Source organism: Prionailurus viverrinus, chromosome A3 (assembly GCF_022837055.1).
Source record: "Prionailurus viverrinus isolate Anna chromosome A3, UM_Priviv_1.0, whole genome shotgun sequence".
Taxonomy (NCBI): Eukaryota; Metazoa; Chordata; class Mammalia; order Carnivora; family Felidae; genus Prionailurus; species Prionailurus viverrinus.
In genome coordinates, this window is record NC_062563.1 from 95,278,961 (window position 1) to 95,299,620 (window position 20,660).

Here is a 20,660-nt window from a genome sequence, read left to right on the forward strand (position 1 = left end):
TACTCACCAGGTCTATCCATGCTGTCACAAGGGGCAAGATTTCATTTTTTTAATGACTGATTAATATTCCAGTGTGTGTGTGTGCCACATCTTCCTTCTCATTCATCCATTGATGGATACTTGGGTTGCCTCTATATCTTGACTGTTGGAAATAATGCTGCAATAAACATAGAGGTGCATATATCTTTCCAAGTGAATGTTTGTTTTCTTTGAGTAAACACCCAATACTGGAATTACTGGATTATATGGTGTTTCTGTTTTTAATTTTTTGAGGAACCTCTGTGCTATTTTCCATAGTGGCTGCACCAATGCCACTGTGCACGAGGGTTCCTTTTTTTCCTCATCCTCACCAACACTTGTTATTATCTTTTTGACTCTAGCCATTCTGGGAGGTATAATGTGATATCTCATAGTTTTGATTCACATTTCCCTGGCGATTAGGGAGGTTGAGCACCTTTTCATGTGTCTGTTGGGCATCTACATGTCTTATTTGCAAAAAAAAAAAAAAAAGACTATTCAGGTCCTCTGCTCATTGTTAACCAGATTATTATTATTATTATTATTATTATTATTATTTTGGCATTAATTGTATATGTTCTTTATATATTTTGGATATTAACCCCTTATTGGATATATCATTTGCAAATATTTCCTCCCATTTTCACCTGGTTGCCTTTCATTTTGTTGATGGTTTCCTTTGCTGTGCAAAAGTTTTCATTTGGTATAGTCCCAATGGTTTATTTTTGCTTTTATTTCCTTTGCCCAAGGAGACATATCTAGAAAAATAATGCTAAGGCCAATGCCAAAGAAATCACTGCCTATGTTTTCTTCCAGAAGTTTTATTGTTTCAGGTCTCACATTTAGGTCTTTAATACATTTTGAGGTTTTTTTTCTTTTTTTTTTTTTTTTTTTTTTTTTTTTTTTTTTTTTTTTGCGTATGTTGTGAGAAAATTATCTGGTTTCATTCTTTTGCATGTAGCTGTTCAGTTTTCCAAGCATCACTTATTAAAGATGCTATCTTTGCCTCATTGTATATTCTTGTTTTCTTTACTGTAGATTAACTGACCATATAAAGATGGGTTTATTTCTGGACTCTCTATTCTGTTCCATTGATCTACTTGTATGTTTTGGGGCTAGAACCACACTGTTTTGATCACTTCAGCTTTGTAGTATATCTTGAATCTGGGATTGTGATACCTCCAGCTTTGTTCTTCTTTCTGAAGATTGCTTTGGCTATTCAAGGTCTTTTGTGGTTCCATACAAATTTTGTAAGTATTCTTTCTAGTTTTATGAAAAATTCTGTTGGTATATTGCTGGAGATTACATTGAATCTGTAGATTGCTTTGACTTAAGCTTTGAAATTATAATAATCTCAACTTAAACAAAATATTTTTCTTTCTAAACAGCATGTATTACTGTAAAGGGCATTATTTGGGATAGCAAAAGTCAAAGGAAAACTAAGGATGTGTTATTCTAATATTACAGAAAACTGCTAGCCGTCTCTAAAGTGAGAAATTGCAGGATCTGAGTGTTTCTTACCTTTTACCATTTTATCTCAAAATCTTGTTCTTGGTGTACCCATTTTAAGCAACAAAGTTTGTTGAGCCCATTTCATGTGCTAGACACTTATTTGGCAGGCATCAGGGTCATGCTGGCAAAAGCACATGTAAGGTTCTTCCTGAAAATCACATTCAAGAAAGGAAAAGAAAAAAAATACTGAACAGGTAATTATAACTATAATTGGTTATTTGAAGGAGAAATACAGAGTACTATAGATGCTTTTAACCAGGATCTTGATGAGGGTAAGGGAATGCTTTTCCAAGGAAGAAACCTTTAAGCTGAAACACCCAGATTAATATGAACCAGGGAAAGGGAGGAGGCATAAGTAATAGGAAAAAGGAACAGAGACCAACATACGAGAATGATGCATGAGGTAAGGAAGAAGCTTCCATATGGAGGGGAAAATTTTTGAAATGGCAAATTTGTTCTTTTTCCCTTACATTTCTGTGGTCCCCCTTTGCCAATTTGCTACTACTTCTTTTTTATCTCCTTCTCCTTTATTTTTTCTTTCCATGTTAGCTCTTTTGCTTGTTTCTGAGGTCTTAGGCAGTGGCTAAGAACAGATGGCAGGGTCTAATAGTGCAAGGAAAGGTCTAGGTTCACCCTGATAGCCCCTGGGAATACCTTAATTGCAGAACTTATGCCCACTTTTAGCTCAGTTGTTTCCATCTTTGCCCTTCTTCACTTTGGGGAATTACTCATCGGCTCTGGGCCTCATTTTCTGTGTAGACTTTGGAGACTGTGTTTTGCTTGCATATTGTCTGTAGGTGGATTGTTTCAATGCAAGTTACATGCTTTCCCATTTAATCGCTTCCTGAGAACTTCCACTGGGAACTCCATCTTCAGTTTAACACCAACTCTTCTGTGTTTCATCAATCTCATCTCTTTGGTGTTCGGGGGAAGCGTTCATTATGTGCATGCCATAAACAATTTATTTTAGTGCAGCATTTGATCCAACACTGTAAGATCTTCCTTGGATGCTAATCACATACAGACTGACACAAATAACTGACTTGGCTTTTATTTTGTTTTTACTATGATTTTTGGCTCTTGCTTCATTTGGCTAGTTTGATTCAGGCACAGGCTCCAGTTAGTGTAAATTCATTTTAAGGATATTTGTACAACTACCCAGATAGGTTCTAGGGAGCAGAGGAAGAGTCCTAGCATAGTAAATACGTATAAAGACAACCATGTGCATTCACAGGATTCCAGAAAAGAGGAACAACCTGTCGATTCTAACAACAGACTGGAGTTCTTTAAAATAGAAGTTCCATGATAGCAGGGATTTCATCGACTTTGTTCACTGCTGTGTCTTGCAATTATAGCAATATCCATCATGTTGTAGTCATTTAATAAATATTTGTTGAATAAATGGATACACAACTAGCAATAGTAGAATTTAGAGACAATAATCTGTAACGAAATCAGTGTACAAACTACATAGGGTTTCTTCTCATGAAGAGATGTATTATACATAGCATATATTATCTATTTATGAGTCTGTGAGTTCTGTGCCTTCCCAAGGATGGGTCTGGGTCAAAATACTTCTAGGAAGGTCTATTCTGGGGATCAGCTGAAGATCAGGTTTACCTTCAGGGTGGTGCATTTGATGTCAATTCAAACTGTCTCCATCACTGGAAATGGAATTTTGTTTGACTTATTCTTTCAATTTCTTTGACTTATGTCATTGAAACTGTCGCAGAAATGACCAATGAAGGACCAAATGGATAAGTGGCTTTTTCACATGAAATATATACTGCTGGCTTGGTTGATCCCATCCCCAAATGACTTTACTAAGGTACTGGGTTTCTCCAAGCATGAACTGTGGTTTTCATGCCATTCTATCCACAGTTAAGGTGGCAGAGACCTTACCCCAGATCTCAGGTACTCAGTCATAGCAAACCAAGGCATTTCAGAGTTGAGGGTGGCCACCAACCCTAGCCCTGTTTCTTGATGTCTGGCGCTCTCTCCGTAATCCAAGCTGTCACCTAGACACCATCATTATGCTGAGCATTTTGATTACTGCTTTATGGAGCTAATATAATGTCTTCCAAACTAATTACTCTAAATCATGGAAAGAACTTGGGACTGAGAGATAGGAGTTCAGGATTCCAGTCCCAGAATTGTACCTCCTTGGGTAAGTCTTTTACCATTGCTGGTCCTCATTTTCCCTACTTGTTTGAGGATGTGGACAAGGTCTCTAAGGTCTCTTCTGAAGGCGCTTACACCCTATGATTCTATCCTGGACCCTAGGAAGATCCACAGCAGGATACACTGCTCCATTGATATTGCTTGGAAAAAAGTTTTTTATCCCATTGGTGATATTTAATTTGCTTTCTGTCCTGAGTCCCTTTCATTTTCTATAATTTACAGCTGAGTCTCCATGTGAGGCATTGTTTGTATATGATATATTTTGGTTTTTTCTACCATCTGCCAAACTGTCATACAAATCCTCAAGAATTAGCTGTCAGTGTCTTCCTTCCCTCTGTTAACATTTCTAGTATCAGTGAGGATTGGAGTGACGAACAGCAAAAGGGATGAGACAGAGGGAAGATACAATAAACATCAAAGTTAAGGTTTTAGGTGGTAATTGTGTTATAAACAGGTTTATATATAAACACTCTGCTGGTTTGATCTGATAAAGCTGAGGAGCCATACTAAGTGGATTCCAAAGTAATTATTTCTTCCTTCCATAGAGAGGGAAGGAATCACAGTTGACCTCAAAATCTAAGAAGAAAGTGTTTACAATGTCTTTGACACCATACTTCCTAATTTCTAATTACTCAAGCTCCAGCTGAGACAGAAGCCAAGGATGCATAATATCTAGACATCTGAAAGAAAAGAGGAAAGATTCCATGGTTGAGGGTTTGGAAGTATATCACCCTGGGAGACAATTATCCTTGGACATTTTTGCAGAAACATATGTGAGGCACAGCATAGGTGTGGCACATTTGCATTTTCTGCTGAGATTCTGGGTGCACTCACAGCAGAGCTATTCTGTGTTCTAGTGATGCTTAGTACCTTATTGGGCCAAGAAAGCCTTCAGAAAGCACTTGTTGAACTGAGAGGACTTGGGACCAAGTGTCAACAGACCCCAGTTATGATCACCTTACTGACTTAAACTAGAATTTCACACAACTCACTTCAGGTCCCTGGATTCTTCCTCAGCCAGAACTGTTGTACAGGATTTTCCCCATTTAGGAACTTTTAATTTGAAGTAATTTTAGACTTAAAGAAAATATGTTAGCTTTATAGGAGTTTGCAAGTGTCAGATGAGTTAAACATGAGAACATATTTTGAATTTAGGAAACATATTTAAGTTGCTATTGGCTCTTGTCCAATTATGACTGTGGGAATACCTTCATCAAGGTACTAATTTCGGAGCATTTTAACTATATATATATATATATATATATATATATACACACACACACATATATAGTTATAGTTATAAATATATATATATTTAAGTATACATATGTATGTATGTATGTATATATATATACATATATATATGTGTGTGTATATATATATATATATATATATATATTTCCCCCTTAGTAGAAAATAAGAACTGTGTCTTATTTATTTTTTTATCTCTATTGCTTTCAGTACCTATCAGACCTTAGAAAAGATGAGTAGGAAGTGTTCTAGGGGCTGGCTTTGAAGGTAAAGGAGGAAGTCCTGAGCTCAGGAATGCATTAAATACAGGTCTAGAGGTTAGAAGGCAAGGAAAGAAATTCTCCCCAACAGTCTCCTGACAGCACCTTGACTTTAAATCAGTGACACTTATTTCAGGCTTCTGGCCTCTAGAAGTATAAGAGAATAAGTGTTTGTTGTTTCAAGCCACTGAAGTTGTGTTAATTTGTTACAGCAGCAATAGGAAACGAATGCAGGGCAGCTGCCATGTGTGGGTCAGGAGCCTGTATTTATTACTAATCAGTTTGACCTTGGAATATTACTTAATCTCTCTGACACTTGCTTTTCTCACTTGTAAATTCTGGGTTTACTTAATAGGGTTTTTTAGGTTTTTGATACATTACAAGATGATATCTTGTCCAGGGCTGTCCATTAGCAATATAATGCAAGACACATATGTGGATCATTTAAAATTTATATATTATGCAAGAATGCAAAATGTCTTAATCATCACTATATTGATTACTAAGAAATTTTGCATTCTTTTTCTCATACCTCTTAGAAATCTAGTGTCTTTTATACTTACGACACATTTTCATTGGTACCAGCTGCCTTTCACATGTTCAGTAGTCACATGTGCTGGGTAGTGATTCTGACCCAGGATCAGTGCTTCGTAAGTAAATAGTTATTGTTATCTACAAACTTGGGATAACAGCATTGACTTTACAGGCATGTTCTGAGCACTACATGAGAGCATGCACAGAAAGGACCTGACAAAATGACCTAAAAAAAAATGTTTATTTATTTATTTCATTGGGAGAGAGCCCAAGTGGGGGAAGGACAGAGAAAGAGGGAGACAGAGAATCACAAGCGGGCTCCAAACCTGTGAGCACAGAGCCCAAAGTGGGGCTTGATCTCACAAACTGTGAGATCATGACCTGAGCCCAAATCAAGAGTTGGGTGTGTAACCAAGTGAGCCACCTACATGCCCCCAAAATAACTTTTAATACATGCTCAGTAAACAGTAGTTATCATTATGGAAAGTGTGAATTCCTATCCTATGTCTGAAACATAGAGGAGTCAAAACTTCAGCTTCACACTGTGTCACACCTGGAGCCCAATGTCTGTTGACAGCAGTGATGTTATCCTGTCTCTTCAATTACTGGGCATCTCCCATACCATCTGCATCTCCTGACAGGCTTTTCCAGTCTCCAACCTCCAGACTTCACTAGCCTGGACCTTTGAAGTCTTATCTAATTCCAGGTGTGATTCAGCCCTGGGCTTCTTTTCATCCCTCATGACCCCCCCGCAGTGATAGATAATGATGTATAGATTCTAGAAGTTGGGTTCCAATGACTACTTTGTAGGAATAGAGCAAGAATGTGTTTATGTGAAGGAGACACTTAATCCCAAGGCTTTTCCTTTTCTTCCCCTCTTAAATTATTTCCAACGATTTCAACACCTTGCTGTCTACAGTTTCTTAACCAGTTCTCCAACAGAGAGTCCCCTTGACGTGCCTTGGGCTGGAACTTCTGTAGACAACACAGGGAACTAATTAGGCCTCTGCTCTAATGTGGCTCTGTTAATTTCCTAGACTCTGGAGTCAGACAGACCTAATTTGAAGCCCTGTCTCTTCCACTAACTAGCTATGAGTCATTGGAAAATTACCTAATCTTTTCAAGATTTAGTTTCTATGTCTTTAAAATGGGAATAATAATATTACTTAGGGAACTAAATAGAAACAATGACTGTAAAATGCCTGCCACATATTTAGTTTATGCCTAATAAACCTTAGCTATAATTGCAAGGTTGTTGTTTTTTTTTTTTTTTAATGAACAAATCTGATTTTTGATTTCTCTATTTTTAAGGTTAGGATACAGTTTCTACCACTGTTATTTACCCAACACACTAAGAATCCAACAGTGTTTGGGGCACCTGGGTGGCTCAGTCGGTTGAGTGGCCCACTTCTGCTCAGGTCGTGATCTCCAGCTCAAAGGCTCGTGAGTTCGAGCCCCATGTCGGTCTCTGTGCTGACAGCTCAGAGCCTGGAGCCTGCTTCGGATTCTGTGTCTCCCTCTCTCTCTGTCCTCCCCTGCTCACGTTCTGTCTCTGTCTCTCTCTCAAAAAATAAAATAAACATTAAACAAAAAAAGAATTAAAAGAATCCAACAAGTGTTTGAAATTTTTGTCCATAGAGCTAATTTTAGTTCTTGGGCCACAAATTTAGAGCAAGATTTCATTGGAACCAAGGAAGTTGTCACATCATGTGGACATTAATCAAATCATCTAATTTCATGACTCAATACTGTAACTCAAATCTGCAGGAAGATTACCAGCTTTCCCTGAGTATTCCTTTAGAGCTTCCAAAATGAAATAGGAACTCCTGACTGAGCCTTCTTCCTCTGTGTCATCCTCAGTCTTCAGCAGTCCTTGACCCTTTCCCAAATCCTTCTTCTGGGCACACTATGCTTCGACCTTGCAGAGCAAACCACTAAAACCTAATTGTGTGAGTTGGCCCACCAGCTTGTAGAAGACCTTAGAGTTCCACAGTCTCTATGTTCCTGTGGCACAGGACTTTATCTTCATTTTATTATGCCATACAGAGCACCAGGTCTTCCTCTTCCATAGTTTCCGAATGCTTTTCCACTTAGATCTTTAGTGCCTTTCTCTAGGACTGGGAGCTCACCTTCAGCTTCTGTTGGTCTGTGTCCCTGACACCCCACTAATTTTTGTCATCCCTTTTCTTTTAGGGTTAGGGCTTTGTTCCCATCCCTGGTCTTTTGTTTGGAAATTAACATTTATGGATTATGGGAACTGCTGCTGGCTGGCACCTAAGTATTTCATATCAGCTGCATCTGCCACTTCTGGGCTCTCTTTTACCAGGCTAATGATTAAATTCCTCCTGAGCAGGCTGCAACCTACTGACAGAACTAGTATCAGCCCTTGTGGCTAGAAAAGCTGCCTACTACTGCCAGAAACTGCCCATCATTGTCTCTTTTACCCTCTATATTGGCACTTTATAATGAAGATTAAATATGTCTCATCCCTGAGGCCATCTAAGTCAGTTTATTAGGGAATGATTTGCTGCTTATAGCCTATTTAGGTTCTCCTATTTTCTGGTAGAGGAAACCCTCTTCCTCTAGGACCTGTCTCCATATTGGGCTCCAGTACATTCTCCATTGTGAAGACCTGGACCACCTATTTGTCTCGGTCCCTGATATCTTTGATATCCTGCTGTCCTGATACACATACCTGGGAAGACACCTGGTCTCCTGTAGACTCATAAACATCCTGCCCCAAGTCTGTCATTACTGAGATTTACTCACAAAGGGCTTTAGCATCAGAGGTGCCAGGATCAGAAAGAAATATGGATATTTTAAGCTTCATTTATGCAAAGAGACTTGGACTCAAGAGTTAGGAGGCCTGACTTCTAGTCTTCCTTTGAGCTGTGCATGCATTTCTCTGGGTCTGTGTTAGGCTGGTCACATCCTAAAGCCCTGGTGAGGGGTTGCTTGGATATCTGGTTGATATCTGTTTTATGAATTCCACTCTACTTGTAGGCCTGCAGGCTCACATTTTAACAATCTTTAGGCAGAATTCACCTCACTGTCATGTTTTATTTGGCAAGCACAGTGTTTTGTTTTGAATTAATTTCAGATGTCTAACATCTGTTTTACAATGCCAAAAACCAATTCTGCGACACCAACTGAGTGTCTTATAATTTAACTTGATTCTGACGCTAGCTACCTGGAGGCACCATCTGATTCCACAGGTGAAGAGTTCATTACTGCCCCCACCTCACCCTTGCGGAGGCTGATCATAAGTCCAGGTTGTTATCTGTGCTTCTGATCAATCGACTACAAATAGGAGGTTCCCATAACTCCCTCCTCAGGGTTAATTAGAGTGGGTCACAGAACTCAGGAAAACATTTACTTACCAGATTACTGGTTTATTATAAAAGGATTTAACAGGAACAGCCAGATGGAAGAGATACATAGGGGCAGATGTGTGGGAATGGGTGAGGAACTTCTGTGCCCTCTCCAGGAGCACCACAATCCCAGCACCTCCACCTGTGCACCCCCTCAGCAGCTCTCTGAACCCTGTCATTTTCAGTTTTTATGGAGGCATCATTACATGGGCATGGTTCATTATATCATTGGCCACTGGTGATTGGAAATCTCCAGCCTCCCTTTCCTCCCTGGGGTCAGGGAGCAGGGCTGGAAGTTACACTCTCCAATCCTGGTTGGTTTCCCTGACAACCAACCTCTATCCAGAGGGTCTTTCCAAAAGTCACCTCATTAGCATAAATTCATAGGTAATTAAAAGGGGCTTATTATGAAGAAAAAAAGGCCCCTTATACCTTTAGGTTCTTATCACTTAGGAAATCCTAAGGGTTTTAGGAGTTCTGTGCTAGAAATTACAAAGATTAAATATCTATTTCTTATTGAAAATCACAATATCACAGGATGACTCTGCCAAGCCTGCCTTTTCACATCCCCCACAATCCCAACCATCCCATTTCTGTCTGGCCCAATTCACACACACTTGGCCTTGGAGGCATTTGAATTTTTGGCTTCAGGTGCAACCTGTAGAGATATTGACCCTCAAGATTATGAAAAGAAAACAACCACCTCAGGCCCATTTTACTAATGGAAGTGGGTTTATGGGGGGTGGATTATTTACTCTGACATCAAAGTGGTATGTCTATGTAGCAATGGTTAAAATCAGACTATTTGTACAACCTCTGTTTACTGCCATGTTTTGTATTACCACAAACCAACAGCTTAGCTCAGTTCTGTTCTTTCACAAAGCCACCCAGGCCCTGGATGCCAGTTTCTGGGATGTGGTCATCAAGAGAAGTGTTGAGATTTTACATAACTGCATTGTACCTGCAGCTCTGAGTCAGGCTAAATCCAGTTGCCGTTTACCCCAATTACTGACTTATGATTCAAAAAGCCTGCTGTTTCTGCTGCAGGACCTTCCTGCCTCCCTGGGAGCAAGCAAGTACATCGTAGATCAGGGAGAGCATGGAGTGGGGGCAGTGTTCAGAGGGATATTAGGGAAGGAAACCTCTAAGATAGCCCCACAGATCCCAACCTCTTGATATTGACACCCATGTGTTATCCTTTCCCTTTAAATATGGGCTGGGTTTAGTACCTCCTAACAAATTGTGTATAGCAAAAGTGATAATCACCTTGGAGACTAGATTATAAAAAAAAAACAAAAACCTTAGGGTCCTCTATTGCTCTCTCTCAAATTCCTCGCTGTGGAGGAAGCCAGCCACCATGTTATGATCAACCTTATGCAGTAGCCCACCTGGGAAAGAACTGATGAAAATCTGAGGTCTCAACAGTCCTGCCAACAGCTATGTGAGTCATCTTGGAAGTGGTTCGCTTCCCAGGTAGGTCTTGAGGTGACCACAGCCCTGGCCAACCTTGATTGTAGCAGAGAGAAAGGGGGAGCAATTTGAGGAAAATGCATATTATAATGCCATTCCTTAGGGCCATTATCTTGGAAGCACATTCTCATTTGGTTACTCTAGAGGCACAAATTCTAGGACTGTGATTTCAGGGCAATTTACTTTTTTTTTTTCTTTTTCTTAATGTTTATTTTGAGACAGAGAGAGAGAGCAGAGGGGCACAGAGAGAGGGAAACAGAGAATCCCAAGCAGGCTCTGTAACTGCCAGTGCAGAGCCCGATGTGGGGCTCAAACCCACGAACTGTTAGATCATGACCTGAGCTGAAACCAAGAGTCAGATGCTTCACTGACTGAACCACCCAGGTACCCCTTGGGGCAATTTGTTTAACGTATCTGTCTCAGTTTCTCAATCCACAAACTAAGCTGGGGTCAGTTAGATGTTTCATAAGGTTCCTCATATGGCTGACTTATTCTCCACTTGAGCATATCCAGAAAAAAAAAAAGTCAAAGAGGCAGTGTGCTCCTCGGTTTGACCTGGTCAGAAGTCGAGAGTAAATCTGTTTGCAGTGTGGGAATATTTACTGAAGCTAATGAGAAATGAGCTCTGAATACATTGAGGAAAACTCAAGATTTTTATGTATTTATGCAAATTCTCCTAATTAGCATGGGCAAACAAGAAATAGATGTCCAGGGAAAGGCTGATGTTTGTTTTCTCTTGCTAGTGCATGTTAATGATCAAAATAAGATTTGCAAATCGGCCTGTATCTATCTTCCAAGGTTAATATTGTAATTTGGTGAGCTTTCAAACAACTTGACTTGTATAACTGTGCTGGCATGGTGCCAGGAACCTGAAATCAGCTCACCAATGTCTAGTGATTTTATACCTGATGGTGGACATTGGTTACCAGGGAGGCTCATTCTGATGGAGAGGAAGAGAGGGACAGCAAAGAAGGAACTACCACCTTTCTTTTATGCTGCATATTTTAATTTTGTTTACATTCATTTGTCCAAACTCTCTTCAGGCAGAGGTGATATCTGCATTTCTTAGTAACTTTCATATATAGAGATAACATGTCTGATCATCTTGCTACTTGTTTTTCTTAGAAGAAAAGAAGACTGTGTGTATTCATCATATAGTTCATGACTGGGATTGACAGAGTTTGTTAGCTGTTATCAATGCTCAGTTGGGCTGCCTATGGAAGAACGAGCACATTTGTAGTTTGTGGTTTCTAGGACCAAGATGTAAAAGTTTTAGAGAAGAGCTCTTAGTTTAACTTGAAGAGGAAGTTTCTATATTAAAATTTATTGAGTTGGCCTGGATTGGAACAGTCTACTCCAGACTTCAGTAAACAAGATCAGTCAGTTGTTCAATGACTATTTTTTATAACTGCCAAAGAAAAACATCTCAAGGTTGATTTGAGGACCATTAAGGCACCTTCCACACCAGAGACTGTGTGATCCTGTTACTCTTTGTAGGGCAGAAAGTGAGCTGCACTTAGACTAATTCTATTACATGTATGTTAGTGACCTAGAGGAAGGAGGACTAGCCACAGCACAAATATCTGCAGCAAAAAGACCAGTGAGTACATCCAAATTTATATAACTCTAATGACAAAGTTATTTATTCCAAATTAAGATATCCTGCCTTTGTTAATGTGACTAGTGCCCATAAATGGGGAGAAAAATCTTTGAAGTTTCACCATTACTAGAAAGAGTTACCAGCCTGGAAGGAAAGCATATAGGGTAGGGGCAAGGACCAGTGACTCCAAAACAGTAGTCCATGGTTTGGCTGAAGCAGAATTCCCTTCCTTACCAGGACCTAAGAGGAGGACATTCATATGATAAATAAACTTCTGAAGAGATTTCATGTATAATCAGTTTTAGGAACTTCTGTATTAGATGGCATCAAATTTCCCTAAAATGTGAAAAATTCCTAATAATTTCACATAGAAACAGACCTTTATATTACATACAGGTTGTATTTCACTACAGGATCCAGTTTAATATGCAATTTCCTGTAGTCAATGCATTAGATTCAGCTAAGCATTATCATTCCTAATAAAGATGACTTTTATTCAGGGCTTCACTAATTCTTTCCAACCACAGATACTTGCTATATTTGAGAACTGAGTGCATTCTCAGAGATTCCAAATCAGAGCTCCCAATTCTAAATTTACTAAGTAGAAGTTCATTATAGATAATACATTATTGGTACATCTGTGATGATAGAAATAAGGCATCAGCTGTCCCTTTGTCTCTCAAGTAATGAACAGGAGTGAAACAAATAAGGAAATGTCAGCAGTGCAGAGTTATGATCGAAACATATAAATACTAGGGTATGGCACAAAGATAGAGTGAAGTTACAATTGAGATGGTGGTCAGGAAATAAAGACAGCTAGGTATTGAAAAAACAGGAGTTTAGCAAAAGAAGAGAGATAGGAAGGCTAATCCTGTAAGAGGGAAGTTCCAGGAAGAGGTTAGAACAGCTTGGCACAATCTGGAATAGTCTAACTACTGTGAACATCTTATGGGTGAGTATATTTAAATTTTCCTCTGTTGCTTAAAATCAGACATACATAAATATCATGGGATTCTGACAGTTGATAATGTTCACATAATTGAACGAGGATTGTTACTTAGCTTCATTCTACACTCTACTGAGTTTGGGTCCTAATACTGCTTAAAGTCAAGAGCAAATTAATTTTCCAGACAAGCCTATTGTATTGGCTGAGAAGGAAGGCTATGGAGACAAACTGTTTATCCCAAAACTCTTTTACCTTAAATTTTTTCTACCTGAGTACTATAAATTGTAAAATGGAGATACTATTTAGCTATATCACAGGGTTATTATGAAGATTAAATAAGTAAATACATGACAAGTGCCTAGACCAGCAACTGTCACATTAGCACTTGGTACTATAAGTTGGTATTGTGAAGAGAAGACAAATGAGGCTGCTGATAAAGGTGAGGTACTGTGACAGATATCTTTAAGCTCCAGGATCCTGAGGGAAGGAGATGCATACCATCAATTATGTGAGCCCTCTTTCCAACCATCTCACTTTCCCACTATTACAAATATGGACATTTCTCTGTCTTTACTGAAAAGCCATTAACTAGTTTTAAGTAAATGTATATATAACTCAGTAGCTCCTCTAAGTCAAGGGTTTGTATCCCCAGTGCCTGACTCATAGCAGATTATCACTAAAGACTGGAATGAATGAATGAATGAATGACGAATGAATGAATGAATATGTAGATTATTACCAGCATCAGAGAATAAAAATTATGAATCACTGTTTAATTCCCCATGAGTACAATATTTTGATGTACATGTTAGGACACATTTGATCTGAAAGTAATATTGAAACAAGTTATTATGGATCCCATCCAATATTTGCTCAAGAAAATGTCTGTCAGAGCTCCCATGTAGAGTAGCTGAGCTGACACTACTATATAGTATCCTAGAAAGAGCACATACCCAGAGTCAGCCACTTGGATCCTGGAAATGCTTTTCTCACAGCCCAGCTCTCCAACCTTGAACAAGAAGTCACCCTCTCTAAACCCCAGTTTCCTCATTTGTAAAGTTAAGATGGTAATAATAATGCTAAATTAGAATAAAAACCACTTGAAGATTAAATGAGATATAATGCTTACACATAATGGTTGGCACAGTGTGTACTATTAATTGATATAGTATTTTTTGTAATTATCCTATTATTTTTAGTATACCATTCATATGAAAAGCACAGCTGTGCTGACAGCTCAGAGCCTGGAGCCTGCTTTGGATTCTGTGTCTCTCTCTCTCTCTCTCTGCCGCTCCCCCCCCCCCCCCCCTCATGCTCTGTCTCTTTCTCTCAAAAATAAATAAACATTTAAAAAGCTTTTTAAAAAATTAAAAAATAAGCACTTGTAAAGTAGGGGACATTTTAAATACTGCCTAGGTAGTTGATTACATAAGAAATTATTTTTCACTTATTTAGGTATAGTGATTATACTGTATTTGTATATTTATAGGAAAACCCTTATTTGCTACAGGTATAAGCTGAGATATTTATTGATGGAATAATTTTGATCTACTTCAAAATATCTGAGTTGATGGGTAAAGGGACCAAAAATGACACAGTACTCACTACAAATTAAGTATTGATTATTTTAGCAACTCATACATAGGTATTCACTTTACTACCCTCTTATGTATATGTTTTAAAAGTTCCATAATAGAAGTTTTAAAATAGTCAACATGACACATACATATATGAACATAAAAATAGCATGCTGAAGTTTCTGGTTCCTAATCAGTCCAACGCATCTAGACTTTACTTTGTTATGTTTGTTCTGTGCCAAACACTGTACTCAATACTAGGAGACACAGAACTCCAATAGTAAATACTTCAAGGAGAGCCCACAGTGTGTTTGCTTGCTTGTTTGCTTGTTGGTTTGTTTGGAGAAAGTAGGGGCACACAAATAATTTTTGAAAACACTTTGCATCATGATTGCCATTAGTGCCTTCATAGAGATACAAATGACAAGCAATGGCAGAGCACCTTCATGGGGAAGGTGAAATTTAAATAGGGTACTGAAAAATAGGTAGGGTTTCAACAGTAGTTGTAGAAACAATACAACTCCAAGAATACATTGAAGAGAGCCTGTATCAAAACGTAAAAAGAGATTCAAAAAGATGAAAAGGACAAGTGAGAAGAAGAGGAATATGAAGTGATTCAATTATTCTGAACTGTCATAGGGAGGAACTCATTTGATGCCTTTATCAGTTCCCTGGGGCTACTATAACAAAGTATCACAACTAGTTTGTTTAAAATAACAAACATTTATTTGATCACAGATCTGGAGGCTAAATATCCAAAATCAAGTGTTGGTGGAGCCATGCTCCCTCTTAAACCTGTAGTGAAATCTTTCTTTGCCTCTTCATAGCTTCTGGTGGTTTCCTAGCAATCTGCCATTCCTTGGCTTGCAGCTGCATGACTCCAGCCTCTGCCTTCATCATCACATGGCTTTCACTGTGTGTCCCAGTCTTCACCATGGCTGTCTTCTTATAAGGACACCAGTCATACTGGATTAGGGGCCCACCCTACTCTAGTACAACCCTCATTGTAACTTAACTAATTACATCTGCAATCACAGTATTTCCAAATAAGATGACATTCTGAGGAACTGGAGTTAGGACTTCAATGTATCTTTTTTTTGGCCAGGGAGGGGGAGAGGTAGATAATTCAACCCATAATAATGCCAAATCAGCGATCTTTTCAAAGGAAGAGGGTGTACTATAGAACTGGCCTCGTGAAACAACTGAACTCTTTGGGTTCTAGTCTTGGTTTTTTCATTTCTTATCCATGTGACTTTGGGCAATTCCCCTCAAGTTCTCTGAACCTATGGAACAGAACTACCTGTTTTATACAAATGACGGTTCTTGGAGGATAAAATGAAATGATGATGGGAAAGCACTTTAAGAATCTCAGAGCCCCGGACCTGAATTTTGTAAAGTGCCGTTATTACTGATCCTTCTATCCAAATGGCATTCACTGGCTCTATACAGATAAGACTGGAAATCCCAATGATTGGGACCATTTTCTATGTGTGAAAGCTTTGTCTCTAGAACACACTTGATAAAATCTTAAAATGATGTCTCAAAGAGAAAGAATAGATTGCTCAGTGGAGGGTGTTAAACAGTGGCAGTCCAGGAGGCTTAAAGAAAAATGTAGGACTAAGCACACTGCTGTTGAAAACAGGCCTACGTTTCTTCTCCAAGTCCTTCAGTTTCCATAGAGGAGGGACTTGTGCACCTCTGCCCACAAGGTGGAGGACTCAGGCGGTTCCTCTCATGCCCAGCCCAATTCCAACACACAAAAAGACTAGTCTGATTGGTTAGAATTTCAGATGGTCAGTAGGTTTCAGTTTTCCCAGGAAGTGACAAGAAAACTTAGGCTGTATTTTGATCTTTTGTTCTCTCTATCCTGCCAGTTAGAGGTGTAAAACGGCAGGCCTATGACCCTAATAGCTTGCTGGGCACCTCAGGGTTCCCCAGACAACTCAACTATCAAATAGATAATTCTTAAGTTTGAGAGATGAGGAAGAATGACCAGATCCCTACTTCTAGAAAGTCAGCTACACCAGGGAGCCCTGTGTTTTGTCAGTTATTAGCACTTGCTGGACCAGTATATAAAACTAATGTGTTGACCCCCATTGGGCATATGCTCTTTGTGCTTATTCTCTCTATTGTTTAGATTCCTGTGGAGAGCAGTGGTAACCATTAGCCTACTTCCCTTCCCCAGCTCCTCCTAGTATACGCCTACCTCCTCAATATCCAAATAATAGACTGAGCTGAGCTATAGAAAAAAAGCTCAAGATTACAGTGCTCAAGTCAACTGGGGCAAATCCCATCTCAACAATGAGGCAGTAGAGAGAATGAGTTCTGAGGTGGCCAGGAAAAGGGCCTGAGGTGAGTCAGCTCTGGTGTGGCAGGATCATGTTTACCTTAAAGAAGCAAAAATCCCACTAGCCAGTAATTTTCAAGGCGCACACACCTGGAGATCCTTTTATGCCCAGGGGCCTGGAGGAGATGGGGTGTGAGACAAGAATGAGTTGGGGCCCAGGGCATGAGGTGGAGAATGCAGAGCATGGGGACAAGGCTGTGAGGAGGTCATGCAGATTGTCTGCCTGCAGCATCTCCCATCCTACTCATTGTCAGGATGACATAGTGAGGACAGCTGCAGTCAGCCCTGTGGTGAATGACTGGGAAGCAACATGGGGAATGCATGAAGCATCAAAATACTCTGGGAACAGGTGGGACCCTTCAAACAAGAGATGGTCTGGGCCCTAACCTATGCAGGTAGGCTCCAGAGTTGTGATACAGAACCTTTATTTGGTTAGTTTTGAGACAAGAAATGATCAAATTAGGATTAGAACTATTTTGGAAAATGAGAAAGTAACGACAGACAGGAAGAGATGACACCTAGAAATTTATTTGCTGGTATTCCTGGTAGATTTCCCCACATAGTAATTTCTCCCTTATTAATTTAAAGTTCCCAAAAATAAACCAGAAAACTAGACAAGCCATTCACCAGTGCCCCTCTTCTCCTTGAAGCTGGCCTGTTGGCCATGGGTGTTGCATGGAAGGTCTTCTGAGTGCAACTGTTGCTGAATCTGACAGCTGAGGAAGGCATCACCCACCTTCATTCATGCCTCTCAGCTCATGGAAATGTTCTCCCACAGGCTTCCTCCCACACAGAGGCCCCTCCTTGCTTTTTGTCTCTACAGTATAAAGCAAATCTGTCAGTTGTCTGAGCAGGACCACACACATGAGCCATTTGTAAAAGGAGTGGGCACTGTCTTCAGGCAAAGCAAATTCTTCTGTCTCTACTGAATATCAGTCTAAAATTACCTCAGAAGTATCTGAGGAAATCTAGGTTTTCTCTCTGCCTTTGGTTACTCTTTTTTTTTTTTTCTTAGTAACTTGAGCCTATTGAGCTGAGAGAATTTGATAAATAGAAATAAGGGCCAGAACTATGATAAGGTATTTTAAAGTTATTTACAATGATCCAAGAGTGTCAGGAAAATGTAGGAACTTCACAACATTGCATTTTTTGCCTTTGTACAAGCCCAGAAAGTTGGTCTCCAAGGTCTCACATTCTAATGTCTAATGCAAAGGAATTTCTAGTGTCCTGAGTGGTTAAAGACAAAAATGATGAGTTCACTTTCATCACAGATCACATTGATAAGCAATATTGGCCAGAAACTAACCTGAAGCCCAGTCATAGGCTGAAGCTGAACTCTAATCCCAGTCCCTATCATGGTTACAACTAAGCCTTCATGCCTACTCAAACTGGACCTTTAACCAAGTTCCAGAGAGAGAAAGAGAGAGAGAGAGAGAGAGAGAGAGAGAGAGAGAGAGAGAGAGAGGAGAGAGAGAGGACATTCAAATTACTTTACATATGTCTAATTTATTCTTCACCACATTTCCCTGTAATACCTATGAAAACATGGCAAAAGAGTAGTGGTAACAATGATAATGCCAATATGTGAAGAAAAAAAAAGTTGCTTTAGCCACATGTTGACAGTAGAATTGAGAAAAGTGAGCAGTGAGTTAAATATCTAGACTTCTCAACATAGACAGGAAAGAACCTCAATCCAGTCTACTGTGTATTCTGATATCAGAGGCTCAGGAGGTGCTACCCATCAGTAAGTTCTCTGCCAACTCATTACCCTGGTACAGAAGTTGTACTTCAGGGCATTCAGGGCTCTCTGTTCCTCATCTATACTCCCAATCCCACTTGTTTTTCATCTGCTTGGAAAACAAGCTCTCAGAAACACAATAGCGATAAAGGCAGGAGAATGACATGCATTGCACTATAAGATGTAAGATTATGGGGCACCTGGGTGGCTCAGTAGGTTGAGTGTCTGACTTTGGCTCAGGTCATGATCTTGCAGTTCATGAGTTCTAGCCCTGTGATGGGCTCTCTGCTGACAGCTCAGAGCAGGGAGCCTGCTTCGGATTCTGTGTCTTCCTCTCTCTCTGCTCTTACCCACCTCTCTCTCTTTCTCTCTCAAAAATAAATAAACATTAAAAAAATAAAAGTTTAAAAAAAAAGATGTAAGGTTACCCATAGGTAAAGTGGAGACCCTGGGACATGCATCACATATTAGGAGGCAAGTTTTGTAATAGCTAGAGTGGTAACCATGGAGTATGTATCAAACTTTAGGATGCAAAGTTAGTAAATTATTCTGCTCAATTGCTATAACAAGATACCACAAACTGGATGGCCTAAATGACATTTATTTTCCCACATTTCTGAGGCTGGAAGTCCAAGATCACAGTGCCTGCAAAGGCCTCTGGTAGGTCCTTTCTCCTCAGCTTGTAAATAATGTTTTCCCATTGTGTCTTCACATTGCTTCTTCTCTGTGCACATACTTGGAAAAAGAAAGTTTTGGTGTTTTTGTTCCTTTTCTTATAAGGACACCAATCTTATTGGATCAGGACACCACTCTTTCGACCTCATTTAACCTTAATTACCTCTTTAAAGACCCAATGTCCAAATATAGTCACAGGATGTGTTAAGGGTTCAATTTATTTATTTATTTATTTATTTATTTATTTATTTATTTATTAAATGCTTTAACCTATTAATTTGGGAAATGTGCATACACAACTCAATCCCTGATCCTCTGCCTTCTGGCCTTGCAAAACTCATGTGCTTCTCACAAGCCAAATACATTCACTCTTTCCCAATAACTCCAAAAGTCATGACTCATTCCAGCATCAATCCCAAGCCCAAATCAGGTAGAGGTGAACTTGAGGTATGATTCGTCCTGAGGCAAAACTCCTGTCCAGTTGTGAACTTGTAAAACCAAGCAAGTTAACATGCTTCAGAAACACAATTGTAGGAGAGGCATAAGATAGACATTTCCATTCCAAAAGGGAGAAATCAGAAAGAGAAAATCCTAAGCAAATCCAAACCTAGCAAGGCAAATTCTATACTATCTTAAGGCTTGAGAATGACCCTACTTGGCTCAATGCTCTGCCCTTGGGGTTCACTGAGAAGGCAGCATCACCCTCGGACCTAGATGGAATACCCTGCCCCAAGGCTATGTAGGAAAGCCTTGTCTCTGGGGCACTGGGTGGCATCCTCTGATAGCCAATCAAGGAAATGACCCCACCCTCTGAACCCAAGCCTTGCTCCCAGGGTCTGTGGTAGGAATGGCAGTCCCGATGACCTCTGAGTCACCTTCTGGGTCATTCTTCTCTTTTCTTGAAGGATAACACATATTCAAAACCACATATTTCTATTGTCCCAACGTGTAGAATCTGAGACGTCTGATAGCCTTCCTTCATTCCATCCCTTTTCTCTGTTCCCTTTAGTCTCAGTTGGTAGAGTTTCTGCTGGTATAATTCTCTCTGTATTACTGACTTCAGCTGAGTTAACCCATTAACTATGAGGATAATCTCTTTATGGAGTAATTGTTCTGCCACACCAGTGTTCTCAACCTGACACACTTTCCCATTTTTTTTTTTTTTTTGTAATATGGATAG